Here is a 21,331-nt window from a genome sequence, read left to right as displayed (position 1 = left end):
TCTTTACCACTGAGCCACCAGGGAAACTCTGATTCTCTTCCTTTAAAAGAAAAATCTGTTAAAGGCTCTTCGCCAGTGTTGAAAAGGTAAATAATTACATAAGGACGCAAATGAAATGGCACTCAGGTTAGAAATGTAGGTTCAATTTCCTAAACATCTCTTTGGCTACTGGTCTGTTGTAAGACAATTAAATCGCTCCAAATGAGTGAGATTTGTAAATGAGTTCTCTGTGCTTCAGGAAAAGAAGGGAGGGACAGAAAAGCCAAGCGTTTTCCCTTTTTCACTGACCCCTTTGTCCACACTTTGCTGGCCCTCACTGCCACTGCCCTGGTTCACAATCCTCAGCATCGCTCCGCTTGTTGACAGCATGTCTTTAGGTGTTCAGTGTTCCAGGCAAACCGCACCCCATTCTAGCCTGGCTGTCCCCATGCCCACCCTTCAAACACAGGAAGGTAGGAACTCCTCAGAGTCACTGTGGATCCTCACTTCCAATCCCACTCTGGTCCCAGAAGCATCGCACCATCTACGTGCCCAAGACTGGGACATAATCTCATGAACCTGCTTAGCTCAGTAACCAAAGCAGTCCATTGTTATTGCTTTAACAACAACCGTGAATGGAAACCGTGTTCCAAAATAGAAACTCTGTACAGGTATTGACCATGGCTGCTCTCAGTGTGCACAGACCCTTCCCTGGTTGCAAGAAGGGAAGTATTTTTACCAAGTTAATGGGATTTTCTCTTTCACCTTCACCTGATTCATCCTGGACAACAATCTGCTGGGGAAGAGATTAGAATGCTACTGGCGGGATGCAGAAAGGAAGGCCACACTCATATTCAGTTCCTGACACAATCAAAAATATGATTATGCAGCAGAATAATAGCCTTGCAAGCCAGGCTATTTTCCTGAGAAGAAAATTTCCAAACTCCCTTATTTTCTTCTTTATTTAGTGTCTCACAAACCAATTTAGAGGACTTGGCTCATAAATTTCTCCTGTGGTTTAGAGCCTTGTCCATATTCTTAATGAGATATTAGCTGCATTCAAGAAGGAGAATTAGACCCAGAGGAAGTAAAATTAAAAAAAAAAAAAAAAAGAAGGCAGGACAAAAAAATGGCAGACAAAATGGGAAAGAGAGATTGAAGGTGATGAGATGTACCCCCAACTTCTCTTCTCACTTGGACTTGGAGGGGCAAGGTGCATTAGACAAGTTGAGGGCTGACTGAGGACTGGGGGTCCCCGCCCCTTTAGGACAGTGGGATGGACACAGAGAAGTAGTGGTGGATTTCAAAGCAGCGTTAAACTCGATATCAATAATGAGAAGGCAACCAGAAAATCTCTAAATGCTTGGAAAGTAAGCAACACACTTTTAAATACCTATATGTCCAAGAAGGAATTGCAGTGTAGATTTAAAAATATTTTGAGGACTTCTCTGGTAGTACAGTAAATAGGAATCCATCTGCCAATGCAGGGGACATGGGTTTGATTCCTGGTCTAGGAACATCCCACATGTCTCAAAGCAGCTAAGCCGGTGCAACACAGCTACTGAGCTTATGCTCTGGAATCCAGGAGCTACAACTACTGAAGTCCATGTGCCCTAGAGCCTGTGCTCCTCACAAGAGAAGCCATCATGATAAGAAGTCCTCACACCACAATGAGGAGCAGCTCAGGCTGTCCACAACTCGAGAAAGCCTGCGTGTAGCAGCAAAGATCCAGCACTGCAGAAGTAGATAGATAAATCTCTAAGTAAATACAAACTTAAAAAAATATTTTGAGCTTGTGGGTTACAGCTAAGCACTACTTATGGGAAAATGTATAGCCCTAAACGCACAGGTTGGAAAAGAAGAAAGGCCCAGCATCAGTGATACATGCTTCCAGCTGAAGGAGGTGGAAGATGAGTGGCAATGTCAAAGGAAGGATGTAGGAAAGTCAAGGTAGATCTCAGTTATAGGTAGCAAGCACGCATCCAAACCATCAAACCCAAACACGCATTTTGAAGGGATTCATAGATGGATAAACTGGTAAAGAAACAGAAAGAAAACGCTCATTACTGATAACAAGAATGAATGTGGAATCTAGAAAAATAGTATAGATGATCTTATTTGCAAAGCAGAAATAGAGACACAGACATTGAAAACGTATGGATACTAAGGGTGGCTGGGAGTGGGTGGGATGAACTGGGAGATTGGGAATGATATTATTGACTGATACTACTGACCCATCATGTGAATACTGCTGACCCGTAGTATCAATACACACTATGTATATAATACATATGTATATATACACACATATATATGTATATAATAGATATGTATATATACACATATATATGTATACATGTATTCCCAACCCAGGGATCGAACCCAGGTCTCCCACATTGCAAGCGGATTCTTTACCAGCTGAGCCACAAGGGAAGCCCTGCATTTTTATACTACGTATAAAATAGATAACTAATGAGAACCTACTGTATAGCACAGGGAACTCTTCTCAGTGCTCTGTGGTGACCTAAATGGGAAGGAGCTCCAAAAAAGAGGAAGTGTATGTATTTGTGTGATTGATTCACTCTGCTGAGTAGCAGAAAGTAACACAACATTGTAAAGCGACTCCAATACACATTAGTTAAAAACAGGGCGGGGTGGGATTAAAGGGCTGCATTACTATAGATCCTACAGATATTACAGAATAGTAAGAGAGGGGTATAAACAAACAACTTGTGGTCAGTTTAACAATTTGGATGAAGTGGACTTGTTTAAAAACACAGCTTACTGAATGTAGTGGTCCCAGTGAGGTGGCTGTGGAGTTTGGCTTTTTCCAGCTCCTTGGGTTTTGTGTGTCCTTGGAGCCAGTGCTGAGGCTCACCACCCTCTTCTGGAGCTGCACAGCCGTCAGGCAGATGGAGTAGAGAAGAGGGCTCAGAGATTCTTCAGCCTAGGCAAGCTGGTGAGAAGCTATGTCAACCAAAGCATTGAAACACCAGCCTCAAGTTACCAAGCCGACAGCTTGAACAGAGAAGAGCTGGGGGTCACAGAAACCAGGATGACCAGGAGACACAGAATCCACACCCTCTACCTCTCTGGAACCCAGGTACCACCTTCTGTGTGTGCTCATTAGCTCAGTCCTGTCCAACTCTTTTGCAACCCCATGGACTACAATCTGCCAGACTCCTCTCTCTGTGGGATTCTCCAGGCAAGAATACTGGAGTGGGTTACCATTTCCTCTTCCAGGGGAATCTTCCTGACCCACTGATTGAACCTGCATCTCCTATATTGGCAGGTGGATTCTTTACCACTGAACCACCTGGGAATCCCAGTATATAAAGTGAGCAATGATTTATTCAATTCATTAATGAAGGGGCTATCAGGCTGGTAAGGCTGACTCCAAGATAATTGGAAAAAGTAAATTGTTCCAAGTCCCTGAAAGCAAGACTGCTTGAATACAATTGCTGATTTACAGGCAAAATTTCTAACATGCTACAGAGCAATAAACTGTAACCTTTGGGGTGATTTTTCTTCCAGGCAAAATTCTTTGCCTTGCTACCGGGCAAGAATCATCTGCATTGCTATCAGTTTTCCACAAGTTACATCCACTCTTCAGATCTGTAAAATAGTCTAATCAATAATAGTAAGAAGTGGACCCAACAGAGGCCCACTGGCTGAGGTGGTGCTCCTGGCTTCCCACTGCCTGTGCACAATGGGCAGGGCACCCAGACATCACTAAACATCCTGGGGTGTAACATGTGAGAGGGGCAAGAACCCAGGGGTGGGAGGAAGTAAGACCATGGAGGACGACCTGAGCATCACCGACTCAATGGTAATGAATTTGAACAAACGCCAGGAGATAGTGAAGGGCAGGAGAGCCTAGCATGCTGCAGTCCATGGGGTTGCAAAGAGTTGGACACGACTGAGCGACTGAACAACATCAATAACAACAGACCATTGAAGTCAGCCTCCGTGTGAAGCAGGCAGTTGAATGACAGATAAAGAATGAATAAAGGAAACCAAAAAGCTGAAGTAGAAGACTGTGATATTTACAGTGGAAGACTGTGATATTGTTGATGAGTCAGTGCCTCGACTGCTCGCCAAGGTGGGTGCCTGTGAAGGACATTCCATCTGCTGTAGGAAACACAGGGACATTTTTTTTGCATGTCAAGTTTACTGTGTTTGATTTGTTTCTCTTTGTAACATTAAGGAAGGAGCTGGAATTCAAGATTTGGGGGAAGCACGAAGGAGATTATGTATTTCACGGAACAGAGGTAAAATTTAAATAGAGTGTGCTATGCTCACTCAATAAAACTCAGTAAACCATGATCCCCAGAAATAAGATACGAAGACTAGACTGGTTAATAGACAAAAGAGCAAAGATATGGGTGAAAGTGAAAGTGTTAGTCACTCAGTTGTGTCTCTTTGCGACCCCATGGGCTGTAGCCCGCCAGGCTGTTCTGACCATGGGATTTTTCAGGCAAGAATACTGGAATGGGTAGCCATTCCCTTCTCCAGGGGATCTTCCCAACCAGGAATTGAACGTGGGTCTCCCATATTGCAGGCAGATTCTTTACTACCTGAGCCACCAGGGAACTCTCAAAAAAGATATGGGTGGGAGGGGGACAAATCTTGCTCATTTCAAAATGAAGAACTGATTATGTTTTGCCTTCTCTTGGTGCTTTACATCCACTAAAATTACCAAAGAAATAAAATGTAGACCAAACAGGTACTTCTCTTGTGGTCCACTGGTTAAGAATCTGCCTTGCAATACAGGGGACACAGGTTTGATCCCTGGTCGGGGAACTAAAATCCCACATGTTGTGCTACCACTAAGACCCGATGCAACCAAATAAACAAATTAATTTTTTTTTTAAAAAGCTGACAAAATGTAGACACAGACATCTGTACCAGTGCTGAAAAGGGGTTAGGGTGTCCTCAGTGGAGCAGAAGGGTATAAAAATTTCTGGAAGCTATGAAGCAGACAGAATCAGGTTGACATCAACGACTGAATGCTCAACTCTTATGTCAGAGGCTGACTCCCACAAGACAGGAGTGGGGTCTGTGTCCCGCAGCAGCAGAAGGCGCAGGGCCAGAGCAGCAGGCACGGGCAGCAGGAGCGCTGGAGCACTCAGCCGCAGGGAGCCGGAGAAACTGAAAAACTCCAATCTGAGAACCATGCCAGAGCCTCCTGCAGGAGAAGCTTGCCATTTGCCCCCAGGGCCTGGTGCATGGACTGCTTCCTAAATGAAGCAGAGAATATGCTCTTGGAGACTTGCTAACCCAAGCGGGAAAGCCAGGGAGAAAAGCAGGGGGAGGGGACACTTGGCGCCCTACCCTCACCCCACCCCCAGCAAATACTGAGTGGGAGGAGAACTCTCAGGAAGGACCTCACAGCAGGGAGTGCAGTGTTAAGACTTCACCTTCCAGTCCCCGGGTGGGTTCGGGTTCAATGCCTGGACGGCAAACTGAAATCCCACACGCCTTGGGGCCAAAAACCAAAACATAAAAACGGAAGTAATGCTGTAACAAATTTTCATAAAGACTTTTAAAATGATCCATATCAAAAAAAAATCTTAAAAAAAAAAGACCTCACTTCAGGAGTTGGAGGAGAAACCAGGTTAGGCGGATGGATGTTAGAGAAACACGGTCTTATAAAGCTCTGCCCTCAACCCATCACAGGGGTTTTTTAAACTTTTTGTTTTACATTGGGGTCTACCCGATTAACAATGTTGTGATAATTTCAGGTGGACAGTGAAGGGACTCCGCCGTACATACACACGTTCCCATTTTCCCCCAAACTCCCCTCCCATCCAGGCTGCCACATGACATTGAGCAGAGTTCCCTGTGCTGTACAGTAGGTCCTTGTTGGTTATTTGCCCTATTCTTTCTTTATTGGCTGTGATTGGGATTTGCTTCTCAGAGTCGCTTTTGAGCTGCCACCTTCCCCAGGGAGGAGGGAAGGACTAAACTCTTCCCTCTGGGTCTGGCCCAAGTTCTCCGAAATAAAACTCGCCCACTGCTCTCCGCTTCAGTTACTGTGCCCAGGGTGGAACCCCGCAGCTCTTAGAGCAGATGACTGGGGGCGTCAAACCCAAGTAATTGCTGAAGGAGCCACGGTGGCTTCCAATATCATTTCTACAGCTCCTTTTGTAGAAGTGAGCAGACAGAAATATGAGGATATCCAACATCCCAACAAGCTGAGCACGACTTAGGATAAAGCTAGCACAAGAAAATGTGGTTTTGGTAAAAAGAAAGACAACAGAACCAGGATAAAGAAGTCCAGAAATAGACGGTTCTGGTCATCTATTACTGTGTAATCAATTACCCAAATCTTGACTTAATAGTAACTATTTAACCTAGGGGAGTGGGCTGGGGTGGGTGGGAGGGAGGCTTCAGAGGGAGGGGATATACGTATACATATAGCTGATTCACTTTGTTGTATAGCAGAAACCAGCACTACATTGTAAAGCAATTATCTGCCAATTAAAAATAATTTTCAAAAATAGCAATCATTTATTTTGATCACATATCTGGGAGCTGAAGTAGGCTCCACTAGGCAGTTCTGCATCTCTCAGGTCATGGCAGCCAGATGCTGGTTGGGAGTGGGGTCTCCAAGTCTCCTCACTCACTTGTCTGGCACGTGGGTTGGGAAGACTCACACAACTGGAACAGGAACAGCCTCGCCCATGGGTGGTCTCAGGCAGTCTCTCCAGGTGGCAGCCCCAGGCAGTTCCTGGCATGATGGCAAAAGGCTCCTAGAGCCAGTTCCGAGAGAGACCACAAAGGTTATGTGACCCTTAACTCAGCCAGCCCTGGAATTCCACCTCATTTTATTCCTTGAGGCAGCCACAGAGGCCCATCCACATTCAGGGGGCGGGACCATGGACTGCCCCTTTTGGAAGGATTTGGGGATGTATTTTTAAATCATTACATCAACCCACTTATATGGATCACTTGACTTGTAATACAATAAGAGAAAACATGGTGTTATCAATAAATGGTGCAAGAGAGATCAATGTCTGGGGAAAAAATGTGAACTTTACTTAATACCAAACATGGACATTCATTTGCTCCTAGAAATTATATATTTTCTAATTCTGGGATATAATATATAATTTTAGGGAGCAAACATAGGAGATCTTCATGATTTTGGGGTAGGAAAAAAATTCTTACATAGGATGTAGAAAGCACTAACCATAAAAGGAAAAATTAATGATCTGTATTTTATTAAAATGTAGACCTTCTGTTCACTAAAGACATCAGTAAGGGAAGGGAAAGGAAATACAAAGACTGAGAGAAGATATTTGCAATACATGGATCTGACAAAAGATTCTTATCTAGAATATATTCATGCCTACGAATCAAAAGGACACATAGCCCAATAAGTAAATGCTCAAAAGACATGAATAGGCATTTCATAGAGGAGGCTAGCAAAATAGCTAAAAAAAAAAAAAACACCCTTCTCATTTCACATTAAGGAAATGACCCACAATATAACCCATCAGAATGGCTGAAATGTAAAAGTCTAAAAATACCAGATGCTGATGAGGACACATAGGAACTAGAATTGCTGAAAGGCATGCCAGTGTGCATCTAACTTGGAAAACTCTTTGGCGATATCTGCAGAAGTTGAGCGTACAGCTACTATATAGTCCAGCCACTTGACCTCAAGGAATACAACCAATCGTAATGAGTACATATATTCACCAAAAGATAAGCAAAGAAGTACAACAATTTCTTAGCAGTACAGTTCATAAGAGGCCCAAGCTGGAAATAACCCAAATGGCCAACAGCTATGGAGTGAATAAATAAATTGTGCTGTGGTCACACAATGGAATACTTCACAGCAATAAAAAAGATCTATTGATAGATGTGGAAATGTGGTTAAAAAGTCATAGACCATAATTTGAGCAAAAGAAGTTAGACACAAAAAAGTACACACTTGGTTTCATTTATATGAAGTTTATAAACAGATAAAACTAATGCATGGTGATATCAGAATACTGATTTCTTCTGAGGAACAGGATACATGCATGTGTGTGTGTGTGTTGTGTGTATGTGTAACAAATAGGCCTAAGAAGTTACATTATATAGTCATAACTGCAATACCTCTATCATAACCAACAAAAAAATACGGAATGAAACAGGGCAAAGACTAATAGAGTTTTGCCAAGAAAATGCACTGGTCATAACAAACACCCTCTTCCAACAACACAAGAGAAGACTCTATACATGGACATCACCAGATGGTCAACACCGAAATCAGATGGATTATATTTTTGCAGCCAAAGATGGAGAAGCTCTACACAGTCAGCAAAAACAAGACCAGGAGCTGACTGTGACTCAGATCATGAACTCCTTATTGCCAAATTCAGACTTAAATTGAAGAAAGTAGGGAAAACCACTAGACCATTCAGGTATGACCTAAATCAAATCCCTTATGATTATACAGTGGAAATGAGAAATAGATTTAAGGGCCTAGATCTGATAGATAGAGTGCCTGATGAGCTATGGAATGAGGTTCGTGACATTGTACAGGAGACAGGGATCAAGACCATTCCCATAGAAAAGAAATGCAAAAAAGCAAAATGGCTGTCTGGGGAGGCCTTACAAATAGCTGTGAAAAGAAGAGAAGCGAAAAGCAAAGGAGAAAAGGAAAGATACAAACATCTGAATGCAGAGTTCCAAAGAATAGCAAGAAGAGATAAGAAAGCCTTCTTCAGCGATCAATGCAAAGAAATAGAGGAAAACAACAGAATGAGAAAGACTAGGGATCTCTTCAAGAAAATCAGAGATACCAAAGGAACATTTCATGCAAAGATGAGCTCGATAAAGGACAGAAATGGTATGGACCTAACAGAAGCAGAAGATATTGAGAAGAGATGGCAAGAATACACAGAAGAACTGTACAAAAAAGATCTTCACGACCCAGATAATCACAATGGTGTGATCACTGACCTAGAGCCAGACATCCTGGAATGTGAAGTCAAGTGGGCCTTAGAAAGCATCACTACGAAAAAAAAAAAAAAAAACAAAACAAAAAAAAAAAAAGAAAGCATCACTACGAACAAAGCTAGTGGAGGTGATGGAATTCCAGTTGAGCTACTCCAAATCCTGAAAGATGATACTGTGAAAGTGCTGCACTCAATATGCCAGCAAATTTGGAAAACTCAGCAGTGGCCACAGGACTGGAAAAGGTCAGTTTTCATTCCAATCCCAAAGAAAGGCAATGCCAAAGAATGCTCAAACTACCGCACAATTGCAATCATCTCACACGCTAGTAAAGTAATGCTCAAAATTCTCCAAGCCAGGCTTCAGCAATATGTGAACCGTGAACTTCCTGATGTTCAAGCTGGTTTTAGAAAAGGCAGAGGAACCAGAGATCAAATTGCCAACATCTGCTGGACCATCGAAAAAGCAAGAGAGTTCAAGAAAAACATCTATTTCTGCTTTATTGACTACGCCAAAGCCTTTGACTGTGTGGATCACAATAAACTGTGGAAAATTCTGAAAGAGATGGGAATACCAGACCACTTGATCTGCCTCTTGAGAAATTTGTATGCAGGTCAGGAAGCAACAGAACTGGACATGGAACAACAGACTGGTTCCAAATAGGAAAAGGAGTTCGTCAGGGCTGTATATTGTTATCCTGTTTATTTAACTTCTATGCAGAGTATATCATGAGAAACGCTGTACTGGAAGAAACACAAGCTGGAATCAAGATTGCCGGGAGAAATATCAATAACCTCAGATATGCAGATGACACCACCCTTATGGCAGAAAGTGAAGAGGAACTCAAAAGCCTCTTGATGAAAGTGAAAGTGGAGAGTGAAAAAGTTGGCTTAAAGCTCAACATTCAGAAAACGAAGATCATGGCATCCAGTCCCACCACTTCATGGGAAATAGATGGGGAAACAGTGGAAACAGTGTCAGACTTTATTTTTATGGGCTCCAAAATCACTGCAGATGGTGACTGCAACCATGAAATTAAAAGACGCTTACTCCTTGGAAGGAAAGTTATGACCAACCTAGATAGCATATTCAAAAGCAGAGACATTACTTTGCCAACAAAGGTCCGTCTAGTCAAGGCTATGGTTTTTTCCTGTGGTCATGTATGGATGTGAGAGTTGGACTGTGAAAAAGGCTGAGCACCGAAGAATTGATGCTTTTGGGCTGTGGTGTTGGAGAAGACTCTTGAGAGTCCCTTGGACTGCAAGGAGATCCAACCAGTCCATTCTGAAGGAGATCAGCCCTGGGATTTCTTTGGAAGGAATGATGCTAAAGCTGAAACTCCAATACTTTGGCCACCTCATGTGAAGAGTTGACTCATTGGAAAAGACTCTGATGCTGAGAGGGATTGGGGGCAGGAGGAGAAGGGGACACCAGAGGATGAGATGGCTGGATGGCATCACTGACTCGATGGACATGAGTCTCAGTGAACTCCGGGAGTTGGTGATGGACAGGGAGGCCTGGTGTGCTGGGATTCATGGGGTAGCAAAGAGTCGGACACGACTGAGCAACTGATCTGATCTGATCTACTTAACCCTAATATCATACAATATTCAATCTATGTTCAGTTTTCCCCAATTATGACAAAGAAAATCATAACATATATATTAAGTACTCAGAAATAAGCAGAAAATAAGCATTTTCACATAGAGAAAATGATGAAAGTTGATCTATGAACATGTATGAGAGCCTGAGTACATTTGTCACGAGTAGAAAGACTCCATGCCATCAAGATGGCAGTTCATTACTAATTTATGAATTCATTGGATTGCCAGTCAACATCCCAGCAAAATGATTCTAACATATATGAGGAGCCAAGGGGCTCTTGAATAAAATTACAAGATGGAGGTCTTGGACTAGTATATATCAAGATGTACTATAAAGTTTTTATAATGGAATCGAAGACAGCATGTACTGGCACAAGGAGAAACAGTAAACAAATTTTAAAAGGATAGACAGCCCAGAAGTGTGTAGATGGAGGCTTAAGGTTGTGTTACAATCACTGGGGAAAGGACAGACTAGTCAATACATGGGGATAAGATGATACTTTATCCATAGGGGGAGACATAGCTCTAAACTCCATATCAGATAATATGAAAATCAGTTTCAGATGGATGAAACTCTAAGAAAAACAGAATTTCAAACTTCTAGAAAATATATATAGGAGAATATATCCAAGACATCAGGATAGGAAAGGATTTAAGAAGTCACAAATGGGACTTGCCTGGTGATCCAGTGGTTAAAGGTCCACACTTCCAATGCAGGGGACAAGAGTTCGATCCCTGGTTGGGGAACTAAGATCTCACATGCTGTATCAGTTTAGTTCAGTTGCTCAGTTGTGCCCGACTCATTGCGACCCCATGGACTGCAGCACGCCAGGCTTCCCTGTCCATCACCAACTCCAGGAGCTTGCCCAAACTCATGTCCATCGAGTCCTTTTCCAATGAGTCAGTTCTTTGCATCAGGTGGCCGAAGTATTTGAGTTTCAGCTTCAGCGTCAGTCCTTCCAATGAATATTCAGGGATGATTTCCTTTAGGATGGACCTGATTGATCTCCTGCAGTCCAAGGGAATCTCAAGTGTTTTCTCCAACACCACAATTCAAAAGCATCAATTTTTTGGTGCTCAGCTTTCTTTATAGTCCAACTCTCATATCCATATCCATCATATCCATCACATCACATCCATCATATCCATCACATCACATCTCACATACTGTATAGCACGGCCTTAAAAAAAAGTTACAGAAAGTATAAATTATAAAGGAAAAGATGAATGAGGCTGACTATATTAAAATTTAAAACAATTTGAGCAAGTACAAATAAGATTCTCTGAACAAATTTAAAGGACAAGCCACAGATGAAGCGTGGGGAGATTTTGCAAAGCACAGGACCAATAAAGGAATGATATCTAAAATGAAGAAACAAACAAGAAAAAGAAAAGTAACCCAACAATTCAAAAAGAGAAAAATGAAATGGCCAGTAAATGTAAAAAATATACCCAATGTCATTAGAAATAAGGGGAATGCAAGTTAAATCCACAATGACATACATTCACGCCACCAGAACAGCAGTAATGCAAGTCTGACAATTCCAAGTCCTACAAAGGATATGAATGGTAGCAGCTTCTAAAGAATGCTGGAGAAAGTGGGGATTGGAACAACCACTTTGGAGGAAAAATCAGCAATATACAAGGGGCTTCCCTGGTGGCTCAGAAGGTAAAGAATATGCCTGCAGTGCGGGAAACCTGGGTTTAATCCCTGGGTTGGGAAGATCCCCTGGAGAAGGGCATGGCAACCCACTCCAGCATTCTTGCCTGGAGAATCCCATGGACAGAGACGGAGTCACAAAGAGTCGGACACTACTGAACAACTAAGCACAGCACAAGGGGTTTTCCAATTGCTCATTAGGTAAAGAATCTGCCTGCAACGCAGGGACACAGAAGATATGGGTTTGATCCCTGGGTTGGGAAGATCCCCTGGATTTGGAAATGGCAACCTACTCCAATATTCTGGCCTGAAAAATCCCATGGACAGAGACGCTTGGCAGGCTGCAGTCCAAAGGGTCACAGAGAGTCAGACACCACTGAGCTACTGAGCACAAGAAAGTTCAGTTCAGTTCAGTTCAGTCGCTCAGTCATGTCTGAGTCTTTGCTACCCCATGAATCGCAGCACGCCAGGCCTCCCTGTCTATCACCAACTCCTGGAGTTCACTCAGACTCATGTCCATCGAGTCAGTGATGCCATCCAGCCATCTCATCCTCTGTTGTCCCCTTCTCCTCCTGCCCCCAATCCTTCCCAGCATCAGAGTCTTTTTAGAGATAGTCTAATTATAGGACTAAAGAATTGCAGTCCAGTTAACACCCCGTAACTTCACTTTCACTTTTCACTTTCATGCATTGGAGAGGGAAATGGCAACCCAGTCCAGTATTCTTGCCTGGAGAATCCCAGGGACAGAGGAGCCTAGTGGGCTGCCGTCTATGGGGTCGCAAGAGTCAGACATGACTGAAGTGACTTAGCAGCAGCAGCAGCAGCAAAAAAAAAAAAAACCTGGCCTAATGGTATATGCATAAGAAAGTTCATTGAAACATTATTTTCATCATTAAAAATTTGAAATAATAAAGTGTTCATCATTTGGAGGGGAAATGAACAAATCGTGGTCCAACCACAGAATTCTATGCAACGGAGAAAAGGTATGAACTAGCATGTATCAATATAGGAAATGAAAAGTGTGAGTGGCTCAGTCATGTCTGACTCCTTGTGACCCCGGGGACTGTAGCTCTCCAGACTCCCTTGTCCATGGGATTTTCCAGGCAAGAATACTGAAATGGGTTGCTATTTTCTTCTCCAGGGTGTCTTCCCAACCCAAGGATAGAACCCAGGTCTCCTGCATTGCAGGCAGATTCCTTACTGTCTGAGCCACCACGGAAACCCCAGTAAGAGCAGACCATTACAATTTTATGTCACTGAAGTTGAATATTTACATAATATGGACAATTTCTTCCTGCAGAAAATTGTTTCCCTAATTGCTATAAGAAGAAGAAGAAAATCTAAATACGCCAACATCCATTAAAAAATTGAAAGAGAGGCTTGCTCAGTGGTCTCGTGGTTAAGAATCCCCATGTCAATGCAGAGGACATGGGTTTGATTCCTGGTTTGGCAAGATTCCCATAAGCCCCTGCACCACAACTACTGAAGCTTTTGTGCCCTAGAGTCTGTGCTGCACAAAAAGAAGCCACTGCAATCTGCAACTAGAGAGTAGCCCCTGTTCGCTTCAATTAGAGAAAGCCTGCATGCAGCAACGAAGACCCAGCACAGCCAACATAAATAAACATTTTTTTTTAATTGAAAAGTATTCTTCATCACACATTTCCAAAAAAGATCACACAAGTTGAGCTCAAGAAACTTCTAAGGAACAGATATGAACTACTGGAGACAGAATTATACAGAAATCTTCCTTTTGTGCTTAGAAATTAGCATAACCTTGATACAAAAATCTAGCAGAATAGCACACAAAAGAATCAATAGATCCATTTTACTTAGTCATGGTAGTAATATCCCCTAGATAAAATATTAATATTTTAATCCAGCAGTGTTTTAAAAATGGTACACCAAGTAGAATTTATTCCAGGATGTAAATTTGGTTCAACATTAAGGTATTTATTCATAGACAGTGAAAAATCCACATGTTCATCTAGAAAGGGAAGTCCCATGAAAATTGTTAGAATACTAGAATTAATAGGAACAGCTAGCATTTATTCAGCATTTACTAGGTGCCAGTTTCTGTGTTGAGAATTTCCCATGTTTTATTTAATCCTCACAATAATCCTATCATCCCCTTTTTTTCTATGTAAGCGAATTAAAACTTAGAGAAATAAAACTTGCTTAACTTGGTGGAAATCACTTACCAGGAACCAATAGCCAACACCGTAGTCTTTTTTTTTAAGTTTTTATTTTGTATGGCAGTGTAGCTGATTAACTATGTTGTGATAGTTTCAGGTTCACAGCAAAGGGCCTCAGCCATAGGTACACATGTATCCATTCTCCCCCCTCCCGCCCAAATTCCCTTCCCATCCAGACCGCCACATAACACTGAGCAGAGTTCCCTGTGCTATACAGTAGGTCCTTTGTTGGTTATCCATTTTAAATACAGTAGTGAGCAAATACCATAATCATTGAAATAGGACTCCAACCCCTTGCCTGCTTGAATCTCCAGCAGCCCTCATCTTTGGCAGTTTTGTCTCAATTTCCTAGATTTTTCTTTTTAGAGCTGTGTTGCTTTGCAATCCATAGTAAGACAGAGGCCCAGCTTATCACTGGCACAGACAAAAAACACAGGATGAATTTTCTGCCTCTGGTCCTGGCACTCGCACCTACCTTCTGTCATTGGAAGGAATTCAGGAAAACCAGAGATGTTTGTTGGAGAGATCATGGAAAGTGTCACATCACTGTCCTCTCCAGCAACCAGCATTCCCACGGAGGTCTGGTGGTTAAGACTCTACGCTTCCACTACAAGGGGCATGAGTTTGATCCTTGGTTGGGGAACTAAGATCCCACATGCTGCATGGTATGGTCAAAAAAAAGAAAGAGTGCTGGTCCTATAAAGGGATCATTAGTCCCATCATTTGCCCTCTCTAAGCCTGTCTCCCTAACTCTAAAATAATGGCACTAGGTTGGATGATGTCCAAGTTCATTGCTTCTGACTTTACACTGAAAGACTGATTACCCAAAACAAGGCTCAAATTACTTTTGAGAATTGCAGCATAGGAAATGTCAGCTTGTTGGCCCCCCTGCTGCTAGATAACACTTGTAAAATTTGTAAGAAGGAAGTGAGAACATCTCAACTCATGGCTGGAAATGAATTATGTTCTTCAGAAGAGAAACATCTCTTGCCAGTTTGCAAAACTTTGGGCTCTTGCTAGTTTACCCTTCAAATGCAGGAAGGCAATTTGTGGAGCTCTGCAGAGGGGATTTGCGTGAATTTGGGGGAAATACTGTCAACAGAAAGTGTTCTCTTTTGCCATATGTGTGACACAAGTAGAGGCAGAAAACATATGTGCCGTGCAGTTTACGGAGCCCCAGCCCTCTCAAACAGGAAGACGGTCTTCAAAGTTTTCTATCGCTAGAGGAGATACAGACAGACATTTTTAAAATATCATGTTGGTTCTGTGTGGCAGAATATTCAAAGAGGTGGAACTCTGACATTTCTTTCTGGGAGATAAACTGCTGATGCACAGATCTAGAGAAATGCTGGGAGAGGCGGGCGTATTTGCATGAGTCGTCTGAGAGCCTCATGAATGGATACTGATTGAGACTCTAACCCTTTGCCCCTGAGATTCACGTTCTGGAAATCTGCCTCAGTAGCTCACGCCTTGCCTAAACAGTATCTGGAGGGAGGAAAGAGCAACACAGCCTCTAGAATAAAGTCATCATGAGGATAAAAACATTAGACTTTGGGGCAGGTCCTTGCCTGGAATTGGGGGTCTCTTAAGAAAGGAATGGGTTGGTTTTTGTTTTTTTATTTTTATTTTTTAATTGGATAATAATTGTTATGTTGGTTTCCGTTGTGCAAGAGGAATGCTTTTTTTTTTTTTTGCTTTTGCTTTTCTTTTTAAATTTGGATGGTAATTGTTCTGTTGGTTTCTGCAATACCAACAAAGTGAATCAGCCATAGGTATACATATATCCCCTCCCTCTTGAAGGGGAAGGAGAGAGTGGGATGAATTGAGAGAGTAGCATTTTAGTATTTATTTGGCTGCATCAGATCTTAGTTGAGGCACATGGGATCTTCGTTATGGTGCTTGGGTCCTCTAGTTGTGGCACATGAGCTTAGCTGCTCCAAGCCATGTAGGATCTTAGTTCCCCAACCAGGGATTAAACCTGCATCCCCTGCATTGCAAGGTGGATTCTTAACCACTGGACCAGAAGGGAAGTCCCAGGAGAGGAGTGGTTTGAACCTCTGGGGCTGTGGATCCTGGGATGGCAATCAGCCATCCTGGAGGTTAACTAGAGGCCCAGGAATATGGTTGGTGTATAGCAGCAAAGCGAAGAATCTAGGTCTCTTCCCAGGGTCTCTTGACAGAGCTCTTGGGAAGGCTGGAAGAGCCCACACCTGGGAGAACCACCCATGCTGTAAAGTAAAAACTTCCTAGCTGTTAATATCAACCATCTTCCCCAGGTGATGTGGCATCCTTCGGATACTAAGAGGACACTCCATCTGGAAGGCATGAGCCAACTCGCCCTTTGGTCATAAATAAGCACCTTCGGGACTTCTGAGTCCCAGGAAATGTATTCAAACTTGGTGACATTGGAGCTTGAGCTGTTCAGTAGAAATATTGGCAAGGAGTGTGTTCTTGTTGTTTTGTAATCTCAGAGTGGCAAAGGGGAGCACAGATGTGCGAGAGGAGAGGAATCCTAGTGGTGGCTCCCAGGCTGTCCCCAGTTCTCAGAACAAAGAGGGGTGCCCTTCCGCCCAGGGGCACTGCAGGTAGACCAGATGGCCTGGAGGACTTTGTGCAGCTTCACAGACTTGGCCCTGGTCTGGCTGCTGTACGCCAGCCCAACTTGGATTGCTTAGACCCTCTTGACAAACACCTCATGGAGATTGCTTAATTTTATGTTCCAGTACATTTTTAGTCCATTTTGACCATTTACATTCTAGAAAACACCCATATCATTGAGTTTTTCAAATGTACTGATGGGTTTTACACAGCACCACCCCTTATGTTTTTGATCTCCTTAGTATCCGTGGTTATAGCCTCTTTCTCACTCCTGCTGTTGTTCAGTCGCTCAGTCGTGTCTGACTCTTGGCGACCCCATGAACTGCAGCACGCCAGGCTTCTCTGTCCTTCACCATCTCCCAGAGTTTGCTCAAACTCACGCTGATTGAGTCAGTGATACCATCCAACCATCTCATCCTCCACCCCCTTCATCTCCTGCCCTCAATCTTTCCCAGCGTCTGGTTCTTTTCCAGTCAGTTGGCTCTTCTCATTCTTAAAGGTGTATACTTGTCTTTCCTCTTTCTTTCTACATTAATTTTGCCAGAGGTTTATCCAGGTTCAAACTATTATAAAGACCTTTCTCTGTGGTTTATTTTTAATTCTACTGGTGCTCTGTTTTGTGAATTGTTAAATTCTGCTTTTAATTCTTATTTCATCTTCCAGATTTCCTTGATGCTGTTTTTATAATGGTCTCAGTTTATTTCTTCTTTCCCTGCATTTAATTCTTCTTGTTCAATCATGAAAGCTATGGTTTTGGCCCTGAATATAATAAACAGATGTCACTCACCTCACTCCATAACTTCTAATATGTAGAATACTCATTAGAGTGATTTTCTAAATATTCTGTAATTATGCTTAATTTTCTCATTAGCTCAATCATTATTTTTTAACGTTATTAAAATCAAATAGCTTGTTGCTCTGTTAGTTGGCTTAATCTTTTGTGGTCAGAAAATACAGCCTGTAAAATTTCTACTTTTTAAAATGTATAGGTGTTTTCTTTGTAAATAAACACCAAATCAATTTTTGTAACTATTCTGTAAACATTTAAAATCAGTGTATACTCCCTATAGGCAATAAAAATGTCTATTCAGCTAACTAATTTAATAGTCAATTATTTTATATCATTCTCCTAGTGTTATCTTTTTTTTTTTCTCCTTTATTTTTTTTTCTCCTAGTGTTATCTTTAAATGTTCAAACATGTATCTTAATCTACACTGTTCTATCAGTATTAAACTAAAATTTACATTAAATTATTGAATTAATTAAAAATATTAAAATATTTACACTACCCAAATGATATAAAAATTTTATTACATTTTGATTTAGTTCCATCTTCCCTCTACTAGTTTTTATTGAAATAATGCAGAATTTTAGATACAAGTTATCTTTATGAAGTTTTTCTGTTATGTAACTTTTATTTTTTAATTCTTTTTTTAACATTTACATTGTTTTATAGCTATATTTGGGCTTCCCAGGTGGCTCAGTGGTAAAGAATCCACCTGCCAATGCAGAAGACACAGGTTCCATCCCTGGGTGGGGAAGATCCCCTGGAGAAGGAAATGGCAGCTCACTCCAGTATTCTTACCTGGAAGATCCTATGGACAGAGGAGCCTGGTGAGCTATAGTCCATAAGGTCACAAAAGACTGGGATACAATTTAGGACTCAATTAAGTTAGTTGCTCAGTCGTGTCCAGCTCTTTGCCATCCGATGGACTGCAGCACGCCAGGCCTCCCTGTCCATCACCAACTCCGGGAGTTTACTCAAACTCATGTCCATTGAGTCCGTGATGCCAGCCAGCCATCTCATCCTCTGTCATCCCCTTCTCCTCCCGCCCTCAATCTTTCCCAGCATCAGGGTCTTTTCAAATGAGTCAGCTCTTCGCATCAGGTGGCCAAAGGATTGGAGTTACAGCTTTAACATCAGTCCTTCCAATGAACATTCAGGACTGATTTCTTTTAGGATGGACTGGTTGGATCTCCTTGCAGTCCAGGGGACTCTCAAGAGTCTTCTCCAACACCACGGTTCAAAAGCATCAGTTCTTCGGCGCTCAGCTTTCTTTATAGTCCAACTCTTACATCCATACATGACTACTGGAAAAACCATAGTCTTGACTAGACTGACCTTTGTTGGCACAGTAATGTCTTTGCTTTTTAATATGCTGTCTGAGTGAAGTCGCTCAGTCGTGTCCGACTCTTTGAGACCCCATGGACTGTAGCCTACAACGCTCCTCCGTCCATGGGATTTTCCAGGCAAGAGTACTGGAGTGGGTTGCCATTTCCTTCTCCAGAGGATCTTCCCAACCCAGGGATCGAACCTGGGTCTCCTGCATTGTAAGCAGATGCTTTACCATCTGAGCCACCAGGGAAGTCTATGCTGTCTAGGTTGGTCATACTTTCCTTCCAAGGAGTAAGTGTCTTTTTATTTCATAAAAAATTTAGGACTAACAAGCAACGTATACACTTTAACAATGTAGCGTTATCTTTTTTTTTTAACCTGCTCCTCATAACCAGTAGAAAGCTAGTGCCCTTTTTGGTACTATTCAATTTACTGCCTTTCAGAAATGAAGATTTCTTTTTGAGAATCATCTAGAGTCACTAGAAAGTCGTGTTTTCTATTTGAGAGTGATTCTATAAGGAACAGAAGTTCACTAAGGTTACCACAAATAACGGATCTTTTAGTGTAAGGACAAGAAGAGCCTTGATCCCGTTCTCCTCTCATTGCCTCTCATGGTCTCTCAGTGATGCCCTTCCTCTGACTGTTCTTGTCATTTTTCCACCACCAAGGCTATGACTGCCACACCTGGTGGATCAGCAGACTGGGAAGGGCACCGGACTTTCTTCTTTTATTTTTTCTGCCATACCACACCACATGCAGAACTTCCCCAGTCAGGGATCGAACCTGTGCCCCCTGCATCGGAAGAACAGAGGCTTAACCGTTGGACCACCAGGGAAGTCCCATGCCTCAGATCTTGATGTTACAGTGTCAGCAAGACTGCTGATGAAACCCTCCATATCTTTGTGCAGTTTCTTTCCCCTCCCTATATGGCTACTTTTGTCCATGGAATTCTCCAGGCAAGGATACTGCAGTGGGTACCCATTCCCTTTTCCAGGGGATCTTCCCGACCTCGGGATCAAACCCAGGTCTCCTGCATTGCAGGCAGATTCTTTACCATCTGAGCCACCTGGGAAGCCCTGTCTGACTGCAAAAGTGCCCAAAGCTGGTATACTCTTGTTCCACCTTCATTTTAGTTTTCCTTTCCCTTCTAAGATGCATTTTTCCAACAGCCTCCCAGTGAGTTGCTTCTTCTCTAGTAGCTGGACAGTGTGTTCTTATGCACCTTTGACTGATTTGTTTGCATTTTTCCATACCTGGGGAAATAGAACAAAAATAGCCAATGTTTTTTATAAATCAAATGTAAGAATCAAAATATTTAAATATTAGAAAATAACAAATTCTCTCCACAATATTGCATGAAGTCCATCCCCTCCATGTATCTTTCCAGCCCTAGTAGTAGTTATGGTATGTATTTATGGATATACCATTTTATTAATATTTAAATTTCACCAAGAGTTCAAGTATATGCTAGCTTTATGTTCAGATTTTGAAATGAAGATAAAATGAACAAACAGCTTAAGGGTGCAGTGTGTTTAACACTGCACAATATATTCACTTGGGATTCTCAGGTGGCTCAGTGGTAAAGAATCCGCCTTCCAATGTAGGAGACTCAGGACACGTGGGTTTGATCCCTGGGTCAGAAAGATCCCCTGGAGGATGAAATGGCAACTCACTCTCATATTCTTACCTGGAGAATCCCATGAACGAGGAGCCTGGAGGGCTACAGTCCATGGAGTCCCGAAAAAGTCAGACACGACTGAACACACATTCCCAGTATATTTAGCAACTAGACGATGCAGGGGGTGGTTAACTGTCTACTTACGAACACAAGTATAGGGACAAGGCCTGCCAGTGGAGGAAATACCCACCATTCAGGTCTGAACAGAAGTCCTTGGTTGCTGGCAGAGTCTCCCCTCAACTTCAAACTTGAGACAAACCACAGAACATACAAAACTTGATTGAGACATACCACTCAGTATACCAAAATCGACTTCAGAACAGTAACAGGATAGATTGGGCAGAGCCAGTTCGGGTTGTGGGGCCCAGTCTGAAGCAAGCAGGGTTGCCCAGAGGCTGGAAAGGTGGCAGCTGAAGCCTAGAATAGGGAGATGAGAGCAGCCGTCTTCTAAAAATCGCTGATTTCCAAACAAATTCCTAAGTTGTTTTTGGTCTTAATCATCTCTTAGCACAGACTCATCATCTCCCTCTGGCAAGCCTGTTAACTGCTCTG

General features: G+C 42.4%; 1 protein-coding gene and 1 non-coding gene across 2 annotated transcripts in view; one reads left to right on the top strand and one right to left on the bottom strand.

The window, feature by feature from the left end:
- CTXND1 (cortexin domain containing 1) overlaps nucleotides 1-21,331 on the top strand; it is a 72,693-nt gene that overhangs the window by 44,371 nt on the left and 6,991 nt on the right. The gene's annotated exons all lie outside the window — the stretch shown is intronic.
- On the bottom strand, nucleotides 19,280-19,351 carry TRNAC-ACA (transfer RNA cysteine (anticodon ACA)). The gene has a single exon. It is a non-coding gene; the product is annotated as a tRNA-Cys (tRNA).

Source organism: Bos indicus, chromosome 21 (assembly GCF_029378745.1).
Source record: "Bos indicus isolate NIAB-ARS_2022 breed Sahiwal x Tharparkar chromosome 21, NIAB-ARS_B.indTharparkar_mat_pri_1.0, whole genome shotgun sequence".
Classification (NCBI taxonomy): domain Eukaryota; kingdom Metazoa; phylum Chordata; class Mammalia; order Artiodactyla; family Bovidae; genus Bos; species Bos indicus.
The sequence above is the reverse complement of the archived record's forward strand: the minus strand, read 5'-3'. Positions and strand labels throughout refer to the sequence as shown.